Below are 11,529 nucleotides of genomic sequence, written 5' to 3' on the forward strand. Positions count from 1 at the left end.
TTTTGCTGAACAATTTAGTATGGTGGGCATGGTATGTCAAAGTCCAAAATTAAATCATAGATAAAAAATTTAAATAGCAGATAAGATTTTCTTTCTTGCCAATTAAGAAACAAATCTAGAAGCCTAAAGGATACTGAATTGCATAGAACAATATAAGCAAGAATATTGCAACTGATGCAACAATTCTGCTGAAGCTACACATATGTAGTCAAACCTGTATTTATCAAGGCAGTTAACAAAAACTACTGGTTGCTATTATGAACCGGAAACTTTTGCAGTATATTGAGCCTGTAGCATTAGAAAAACACCGTTAAATAGAATATCTGTCTATGCTGCAGTATGCAGATGAGATCAAGATAAGGAAGAGGACCTTAGACAACATTTTCTACTTCGATGAATAAGACAATGCTAATGCATTAGCTATTTTAAAATGAAATTATCTTTGTTAAAAAGGATTCACTTTTCTGGAATGGGTATGTATGAAATATTCAAATCAGAATATGGAAAGGATTGTTATCTACCGTTGTTCTTTTACCGACAAATGGACCCAATTCAAGAAAATGTTAAACATGCTTATAATCAGCCCTATTCGTGGCTTCACTTAATCTAAAATATAGCTTTAAACAATCACAAAGTTAAGCACGTGTTTGTTGAATAAATATGACTTCACAAATCATAAGAAAATATATATAGATGAATCAGAAAAAAAAAAGAAATTTGCAATGCTAATATGCAAGCACTTGTGCTTAAAATCTATTTACAATAAAAGGAAAATTGAGGAAAAGTAAAGCCTCTCAAAGGCAATCTTGATTCTGCCATCAGGGCTTTTTTCATACTTTAACCAAAACCAACTGCAGAATGAAGATTTTGTGGCAACTTCAGAGAAAATTATCAAAGTATGAATTTCTAAATTAATAAAAAGTTAAAAAGCAAGACTGAAGTCTTTCTTATACTATCATGATTAAAATTATCAAATATATGTTGAATTTTAAAAATTAGAGGCATATTCAATTTTTTTTAAGATATCATCAAAACCAAGGATAAGATTGTTATGGTAGAATTGTATTGAGGTAGGAAGCCTTTGTTTTTGTTTGAAGTCTGAAGTTTAAAATATTAATTTTATTATTATTCCCAGTAGCAGATTATTATATTAGTTATGGATTAAAAAATTGCCAGCTTGTCTGTATTTGTTTTTCTTCTGTGTTAGAATGGGACCTTATGGTGAAACTCAAAAAATACTGTAAACTTTTGCTCTGTGTGCATTTTCCTGGGAAGTATATGCAAACATCAGCACAAAGAGGGGAAAAAAGCAATGTCACAGGTGCAAAATAGCTTACAGTCAGAGGAGAGAGGGAACAAAAAAAAGAAAAAAAAAAGAGATTTTCCCAATGAACAGAAACTTCACAGACACAGCATTTGTATCTGGGTGCCAAAACCTAGTTTTCTCAGTCCATATTTAGGCACTTACACATAGGTGGCCTACTTGTCAGTAATACTAAACATTCACAAATGAAAAAGAGATTGCTAGGTACTTTTAAAAACCAAGCAGTTTATTGCCTGAGTATCTGAAGAGACAAACCTCAGCATGTAGTCTTAAAATTTCCAGCCTGTAGTTTGAAAGATCTCACACCCCATATTTTATCCACTACAATGTGTTCCTTTGATCTTAATTGCAGGTTTAATACATCTAGGCCTGTGAATTATATGTGAGGTCTCAGGCAGAGGAATTACTCTTAGCTAAAGTAAGTTACAGCACACTGCAGCTGCTCTTCCTGACCATAGCATCAACACAACAGCCAGTCTGTACATCAGGGGTTATTCTCAGTATAAATCTGTTTTTGCAAGGTGTGTACAGGCAACTGTTTCATGTGGCTTGCATTAAGAATGTTGTTTTTTCCAGGCAGAAGAGAAGACTGCCAATCTGTCTGCAGTCAAATGTACAGTAAGGTACTTGCTCAGCATGCTGAGTAACATGATAAGGAGTTTTGCGTGCTCAAGACGCTTCTCTTTATTCAAGTGACCGCTGGTGAGCGTCACTAAGGATTTTGATTTCTGTTCAGGCTCTCTAGTGCTTCTAGAACAGAAAATGAATGTGTCATAACAGTAAGTACTGGAGAGTAACTATCTTGGGAATATGGTATGTGGAAAGACCAGCAGGGACTGCAAAGCTGAAAGGGACAAAAACATGCCATAAAGTTCACATAAGTTTCTTAAGAAAGTGTGTGCAATATTCAGAAATGTACTGTAGTTGATGAAAGTTATTCTGTAAATGCAGTGCATTTAGAAAACTATTTACTACAATGTACAAGCCTAATGCTTTCAGTTAGGAAGAAATAGAAAACCAGCCTTCCAGTCCCCATCAGCAAGTGGCCTGTCATGTGCCTGAGTAACCTGTGAAGGTGAAGTGTGTTCTTGTGCCATGTTTTCTGCTAAAGGAAATCTGTTTGTCCAGATCATCAACAAACATTGACAAGAGAGCTTCACACCTGGACTCACTTCTTTGGCTACCATTTCTAGTCTGGTGAAATTTATAACCTGTTTCATCTCCATACTTATTACCTCAGGCATGTTTTTCCCTTCCCCCTCTGCAGTATGCTGCGCCCTGAGGTTGAAAGCAAAGAGATGGACTGCAGAGCATTCCCCAGGGCAGGCTGTTCAGCCTAGATCGTGCACCTTGATCACACAAATGGACATGCACACCTTCTGGAGTCAAAAAGGAGTCAAAGAGCCAACACACAGCATAAGAACCATCAGTCTGTGCAGATCAGCTTACAGGGTAGAGACATTTTAGAGCACAATGCAAGATCACTTTCTTTGTGCTCCCTAGTAGAAACAGTCTTTAGAATTCACTGACATTTAATCATGTGCCTCATATCACTTCTTTTCAGAGCAGCTATTTTGGTGCTATGTGGGGGTTGTCACAGAAATGGTTGCCTAATTCTGATCTAAATTTTGTAATGTGCACCCAGATCTTCTACCAATATGCATTTTACATCCAAATGCAATAATAAGAAAGGAATTAAAAGTGATTCCATTTAATGAAAGAGCAGTAACATACTTAGCAGATATTCCTAGCTCTTGCAAAAAAAAGAAACATAACACAATTTCCACAAAGCCCATGGGAAAATTGTTCCCACTGCCCAACCTATTGCTTTAGTTTCTGTAGCTGCAGGTGAATGGAATTTTAGTCAAATTCAAAAAATCAGGACTTGTTCCATGTAAACATCGGGGGTTGGTATTTTCAAATCACAGCAGGCCTCATAAAATGCCTGGAGTTCAGAACTGTGTTGGAGCTTAGCAGCCAGAATAATATCAGTGAAGCTGTCAGGAAGCTTGCTGGCTTCATGCAGCAAGGAACACAGAGCTATATGAGATTTTTCCTTTTACTTGCAGTGGAGCGGCAAGAAGGAGGTGAGGAAAGGGGCTGCTCGCTTTATGTTCCATGAAATACTTCTGTGACTGCAGATTTAAATCAGTCCAGTGAGTACCTTATGAGTGGTTTTAAGATGATATAAATGTCCTGATAAAGTCTTCTTGTATTTCTCTGCTGAGATTAGTACAGTTATTTGTTTACAATATGCCAAAGCACTTTTTCCCCTGGATGATTCTTTCAAAGTTAGGTTATTGCATATCTGCACTACATTACTCAGAAATAAAAGTTTTGTCTGAATGAAAACTGAAATTTAAAATCTTAGCTTTTAAAAAGAAGACATAAAGAGAAATTGAATTCTCTACAGAGTTGTTACAAATCCAATGTGTTTTGAAGGGTAGTCCATGATTTACAGATTTCTGATTGCATGGAAATTCTGCTTTGTCTGCTGTAGTCCTCTAGAAATTCCTCCCTTTACCTCCAAAGCCTGCTGGCCTGCTCTGTAATTTTTGCTATTGTCTTCTAAACCAAACCATGCATGATGTCCAGGCCCCATTCTATAACTTACTTTTTCTGTGCATCCTGCAGTCTCCTGAACCTTCTCTCTTTGAGCACACTCAGTGCCCCTTGGGGAAGGAACAACCTCCCCTTCCTCCAAGAGGTCCCTCTTAAAAAAAGCACAACATACACTTAGGGGAAATAAATCAGATGCCCATGAAATTCCAAGCCAAGTCAACCCCAGCCATGAGAACCCAGTCTTTTCAGACTGCCTCCAGAAACACATCTAGGAGAGAGATGCACAACATCTGGTGTAACAATTCCTCAAGACTCTATTGGCTTAGCACAGTTTGAAAACATGTCAGGATATTGGAAGTTTTGAAACACATAAAATTAAAAATACATATTTAGTTTTATCAGATCGTACACTTGAATAATTGTTCTGTTTATCCATCAGGCCAACTCCATAATGCTGGCTGTCCTCCAGGGTCCATTTCTCCTATGTCTCTGCCAGATGAATGGCCAAATTGTCAAACAGCCATTGAAGTGGGAAGATTAATAGAACCACACTGTAGGGGTCATGACTACACCCATCAACTTCCTGCTTAAGACGTTTGCATTTGAGAGGAACAAATTCTGCTTACCTGAAAGTCACCTTACAACTTGTGAGCCGTTCTCCCTGTGAAGTCAGTGGAGACTGACTGCAAGCATTTTCTGAGGGCAGTTCTGTCCGTCTAAGGTCTGACTGGTTTTTTTTAGGGGGAGGAGTGGGAGAATTTAGAGGTGGGGTTTCATGTCTGCACCACCGCTTGTGCTCCTGAATTGGATATCTCAGGTAGTGTCTGTGTCAAGGTAAGCTTGCACCATTCACCAGAGTAAAGAGAAAGGAATAGAGATCTGTGGTCCTCTCAGCTGTGTTAAAATAAATAGTTATACTAAATTACAAAATATGCTGGATTGGGAGGGACCTACAAAGATCATCAAGTCCAGCTCCTGGCCCTGTGCAGGACCATGTTCAAGAGTCACACGTGTCCAACACGATTGGCCAAATGCTTCTTGAACTCTGTCAGGCTTGATGCTGTGACCACTTCCCTGGGAAGCCTTTTCCAGTGCCCAACCACCCTCTGGGGGAAGAACATTTTCCTGATATACAACCTAAAACTCCCCTGACACAACTTCAGGCCATTCCCTTGGGTCCTGTCACCAGTCACCAGAGAGAAGAGATCAGTGCCTGCCCTTCCTCTTCCCCTCATGAGGAGATTGTAACTGCAGTGAGGTCTGCCCTCAGTCTCTTCTCCAGGCTGAATAGACCAAGTGACCTCAGCTGCTCCTCATACAGCTTCCTCTCAAGGCTCCTCACCATGTTTGTTGCCCTCCTTTGGACACTCTCTAATAGCTTTATATCTTTCTTATATTGTGGCACACAATCCCATCCCTGTGCCCAAATGAGGATGTGTATGAACTCTGAAGCACAAAGCTAAATATCCACCACAAATTGTGTATTGTATTTCAGTGTAATTTGGTATAATCTTGATTCTCTTGTAATTAAGAGTCATGTCACCAGGGTTTAAATGACTGCCCACATTAAAGGATTTTTTAATGTCAAAAATAACACTTTGAATGGACAGGCTTTTTGCATAAGGATGCACAGTGCAAAGTTGAAGTCACACTCATCCCAAGACCATCTATCAAAATAAGTGGACAGCCATACTCCTCAGTGAAGGCTTCTTGGTCTTAGCTGTGAGGCGTCCAAGACAAGGAAGAGACAGGAATGCCAGAGGTAACTGCAATATTACATTCATACCATGATGATTCCACACATCCAGGTTCATCCCACTCTGCTCTTTCCGCTAGAGACTGCAAAACCCTGCTGTCCTCTGCTGCTGATTAATCCTCTGCAATTTTTGGTTGACTGCTTCATAATGAAATTCATAATGTAGAGGAACAGATGCAAATTCTGTTATTAGAAGCCTGACAGTATCTTTATCTTTTGCAATAAATATGGTACAGAAATTCTCACTTAAATCTCAATTTTGTCCCACTTTGAGTGGGAAAACTCAAAGCAAGCCCTTAGTACTGCTTAGATGAGAAATCACCAAGTTAAGAGTTGTGATGCTCACTGGTGCCAAGAGAGCTTAAAACAGTCATGACCTTGTAGATGAAAAGGAGCAATGGCCAAGCTGAGCACCACAGAGTCCTGCACAAAAGAATCATTGGGACAGAGGAACAATTGATCATATTTTTGGTTTGGATCCACTCCCACAGAGTGGAAAAAGGAATGACTGGTAATTGCTAACAAGGAATGAAGGCAGAAATAAGCTCTGAAGATCACCCACAGTATAGGTAAATATAATCATTAAAGGCAATAAAGTGCAAAGGCACAAACCCATGATTTGTCTGTTTTTGCAGCATTACAGAAAAATTTAGAGAACAATGTGGACAAATAACTATATCATTTTTAGAGAATTAAAAATATTATACTATAATGCTCTATAGCATGGTTGCCTAGTTACAAAGAATAGTCCTTAGAATGAAAGGGAAAATAATATTCATACAAGTGTAAAGCCCTCCAAAATACAAAAATATTTTGTCTCTCCATCAGAGCAATGCAGGCATATAGCCATTGTATCTTACCTGTCGCCAGAACTAGACACAAACATTTTACAGAATTTTACACCCTATTTGAGGTACAGTATATGTTTCTAGTTCTGTGTTATTCATCTGAAATCATAAGTGATCACTATGCAGGGTTTGGAATCTGACAGTCAGAAATTTTAGGTCACTGGGGTGGACAGAAACTCAGCAGATTGAGGAAGCAATATGAAACAGATTTTTCAAATTCATTTTATCATGATGGCTTTGAGGTGCTAAGGGTGTTGGTATAAGTCTTAAAAGGAAAGGGTGACAGTAGGCCATAAGTTTTTTAAAAGGAAAAAAAAAAATGTTATTATTCTATAATTGATTTTGTGACTTCACTCATTTAGTCTGCAGCTTTTATGAGTTTGTATGCATTAATTGTGTATCTGGTGATTAAAAGGTTCACCAAAAAGGGCATATGCTGCTACAGCCCTATGCAGACATCCTTAGCATCTACCTGAAAACCTTCCAATTTACAATTAACTTCAAAGCACACTGGACTAAGAACACCAGACTAACACACTGCAATAAGAACAGTAAAAGCTTTCAGGAAAATGAGATTTCACTGCTTTTATCACTCTGCTTACTTTGAATTGTTCTGCAACTTGCAGGAATAAATATAAGACTTTTGAGGTGAAGGATCCAAGTCAGTTTCCCTCCTGAAATACCCAGGCTGAATTTCAAACATTACGGGTAATCTTCTGGAGCTTATTTGTTCCAGAAGCAGTGGACTGGTAACTGCATGCCAATTTAAGGCTAGAAATAGCATTTATTAAAGTTATATGCTGATACAACAGAGACAAAAAAAAATCTATATTCTATATTAATTGATTAAGAGTTTCTCCATTCACTTCATAATTTATATTTTGTTGCTATCATAATTTACATGAAAGATGTTTTGTTTTGACATTGTTATAAGATCTCTGTAGACTCTGACTGTTATTTTCCATGGCTGATATTTTTCACACCATCCTACTGTGAATGAAATAAAAATTTACTGAACAATACACATTTTCAGGAGTTGGCTTTGACAGTCAATTGCCTCAGTAAGAACACAAAAATTTCCAAAATCCCAGCTTTATGTACAGTTTCATTGTTTTTCTTCAAATTATAGGATAATTTGTAAGAAAAGCAGTTGGAGTCACTGGGATTATTTTTATTTTTTGTCTCTGTAACTGTAAGAAGATGATTAGACAGATGTCTCATTGCAAATTTGTTTTAGACCAAGGTGATTTAAAAACACTAAAAATATAATATCCTTTAAATTTAAGCTTATTATTGTAACATTGTGAATTTTTGTTATATTTTAGTGTATCAAAAAGCTTTCTATAAATTAATCAAAATAATATAAAAAGTGAAATTTTAAATTCGCCAGATAAAGACAGACATCAGAGGAGAGTAATATTGTGAGTAATATTGCGAGTAATATTGCAAGAAAATACTTTATGTATACTTTCAGCCACTTATCCCTCTTCATATTTACTGTCAAATAATTCAAACAAATGCCTAAAGGAAGACTGTAATAAAACTGCTGTTACAGGGATATGAGCATACTCACTACACAATAGTTCTCTATTATTCTAGGATTGTGCTGCTTAGCCAGGGTTTGGATTATTCTTACTGTAAAGACAGCAATTCCAATTAGTTCCTTCGTTGGTTTAAAGATTGATAAATTATGGCATTAGTCTGTATCACATGTAGATCTCTAAACACTTAATAATTTAATGGCAGTGTCTGATAAATCAGAGTGGTTGAAAGGTGTGAGACTTGATGTGAATTTGCTGCTAAAAAAACATAAGAGCATTGAGTACATTAGATGTACACTGCAGACCTCAGTTTATTAGTTTTGGGAAATCTAAATATCTGTGTCTGAGAGGAATTTATCTACTAGTTCTGGACACACTAAGTCTGAAAGTAAGGAATACCGTGGATGGAATTGTGATTTACAGCATGGTGAATGTTGCTGCTAATAACAGTTTTGAAGTTGGGAAGCTCTTAAGTCTGTTTTGAAAGGTGTGTTTCTGCAGTCCCCTAACATTTTCTGATTCTACTTGACCTTAAAAAATACACTGTGAATGTGGGCAGCAAAGCTATTTTACTCTTTTCATGTACTCAAGGATGGGTAAAACTGATCCTTCTTGATAATCCCCAAGAGTCATCTGAGGCCTTGAGAGTCCCAGAACTCTTTCCAAGAGCTTTGCAATGTTCCTTTTGCAATGTTTTGACCTTTCATTAGTGTTATTTTTAATACATTTTTTGAATCATCTGGCTAATATTATCACTCCTGGGTTTTTTTCCAGCAACATCAAAAACCCATTAGCACATAACTTTGTGTCTTTGTGGTGCATTGATCACTGCTTCTTACTGTAATACTGCCTAACTATATCACCTTCATAAATCATTGTGTGTGTGTATTTATAGGTATATATATTTATATGAAACAGAAGTGGTTATCTCTTCAAGGAACATATAAACAATCCTCTTTTTCAAGTTTTTTAGTCCAAGAAATTCTTCTGCACCATCTTTTAAACTGAAGCCCGTAAATTTTCCTTGCAGATCAGGGAAGTGCTAAAGTATATGTATTTTTTATTGACTCTATTTGCTATTTTTCACTGTGTCTGGTCAGAAATTTTGCAAAATGAAGATAGGTTTTTGTATTTTGAGTACCAGACTCTCTCCATAGATTGCTGGCCCCAGGCATCAGTGAAGTTGTAGATATTCAGTTCTATATTAAAAGAAATGGGGGAAAAAATGAGCACTTTGAGAATGCAGACTTAGTAATGCAAATTTTTAAAACTTTTTTAGATGCTGTTTACCATTATTCCATCACCTCTGCCCTCACACCACTTTTGATTTGTGCTTGTGCACAGCCAACTTATTTACCACCTGGCTCATGGACTCCTTCCAGCTGAATATCAGGCAGACAGACTTTGGAATAGGCACACCATTGGCTGGAGTGATGGATGACCCACTCTTGCCCATTTAAAGGTTCCTGTGTCTTTCTACAATGTTCAATATATTCACTGCTCCGAGTAGTCATTTTACCTTGAGAAGTTAATGGTTAAGCACTGAGCTGGAAAATATCCACCGTATGAAATGCAATCAGAGGGCTGATGGCCTGCTTTGTCTTACTTGCCAAAGATATGAAGACCCTCCAGTTCTACATCAATCACTCTTTTCTTTCAATATCCTTATAAAGGCACTGGGAAAATTATGATACGTCATCTAAAATACCAGCAACACAGATCATTTTTTGTCCCAATGGATGATAAGTCTCTCATTCTGTAAAAGTTGCTCTCTGTTTGATAGGTCCCATGTTAGAATTAAACCTGCTTAGATCCATAGGTAATGCCATATGAAATGCATAGACTGCATTGATTTTCCTGCTCTCTGTAACTAGAATTCCTTGTCCTGTCCCCTACCAAGTTTTCTTTAGGAAACTGAGACTGTTGATGTTTGATGAGTTTTCTCATAAATGTCATTGAAATTCCTGCTTCCCCTTCCTGTATGTTTCCCTTTAATTTCTAAGTTGAGTCAGGAGCTCCTTGTTTATCCGTGCAGGCCTCCTGCTGCTTCTGCTTGATTTCCTGCTCATTAGTGTGGACCACCCCTGAGGATGGAGAAAGTGATCCTTGATAATGAACTAGCTCTCCCTGACCCCTCTTTTCTCCAGGGACATATTGCATGGCATTCTTCCAAGCTGATCTATGAAAAAGGCTAAAATCTCCTCTGCTATAGTTCAGGTTCATAATCCTAATTTTGCCTTGTTCCCTCCATTTCATCTTCTGAGCTCCAGTCATCATAATCACTGCAGCCAAGGGTGCTCACAGCCTCAGATCCCCAAATGGCCCTTCTTTGTTTGTAAGAAAGACATGAGCAAAGCAGCTCCATCATTATCTACTCAGTCAAAGCACACCAGAAGATACCACCAAGATTCTAATTCCCCATGAGGAGCAGGGCCAGTGAACATGAGGCTTTTTCCAGTTCTCGGAAGACTTTATCCCCTTCTTTCTGACCGGGCAGTTTGTAGCAGACACCCACAACATCACCTGTGCCATTTTGTCCCCTATCCTGACACACAGGCTCTGAGCCCTTTTACCGCCTATCCCACAGCAGAGATCCATCCATCTCTGCTGCTCCCTCACATACACCATAATTCACCCTTTTTGACACCCTTACCAAAAAGTCTGTCTCCATCCATCAAAATTCTCCAGTTGTGTGAAGAATCCTACCACATTTCTGTGACTCCAGTGAGATCATAGCCCTCAATTCCTCCTATTTGTTCCCCATGCTGTGGGCATTAATGTACAGGCTCTCTAGGGAGGCACCCAGATGTGATTATTTCCCAGCACGGGTATGAGAGCTTCTCTCATAGTACTGCAGGGCACATAACAAGGATGGGGAGAGAGAAATATTAAGAACATGTCGTATCACAGCTCTTCTTTGCTGCCAGGGAACTCCCCTTGCAGCACTAAGTAAATAATGTTGTGAGCTGGGACTTTTCCTGTATGCTTCATAAATTCTGCACACAAGCAGATAAAAATGCTCATTTATTTCTGAATAGCAGAAAGGCTGAATTGCTACTTAGGGATAGAAAACATGGTTACAGTGGGCTGAGACTACATGATCTTTAGATTGGCTCATCATAAATTCAGGTTTCCTGGCAATTTAGTTTTCCTGGGGATAAAGCACTAATTTAAAAAAGAGCTCACCACAAGTTAAAAATGCAGGAGCCATTTTGGAGAGACAACTGGAGGCATCTCTTGTCATGTTGAGTCCCATCTGATTCCCCTCATATTATCAGATTAATTCCCAATAGTTTTTCTCATGCCATAATCTATATACAGATCACTGTCAAGAGCCAAAACTTATTTCAGTAAAAGACCAGTAGTTCCCTCAATATTTCTATACTGTGCTACAACAATTCAATTTTCAGAATCAAATTAAACTTTTGAAAATACTACATGCTAAAATTACTCTATTCCTTGCTTGCTGGCCTAAAAGTAAAGAGTCCCCTTTAATCA

This window comes from Passer domesticus, chromosome 2, assembly GCF_036417665.1.
Source record: "Passer domesticus isolate bPasDom1 chromosome 2, bPasDom1.hap1, whole genome shotgun sequence".
In the NCBI taxonomy this organism is placed as follows: Eukaryota; Metazoa; Chordata; class Aves; order Passeriformes; family Passeridae; genus Passer; species Passer domesticus.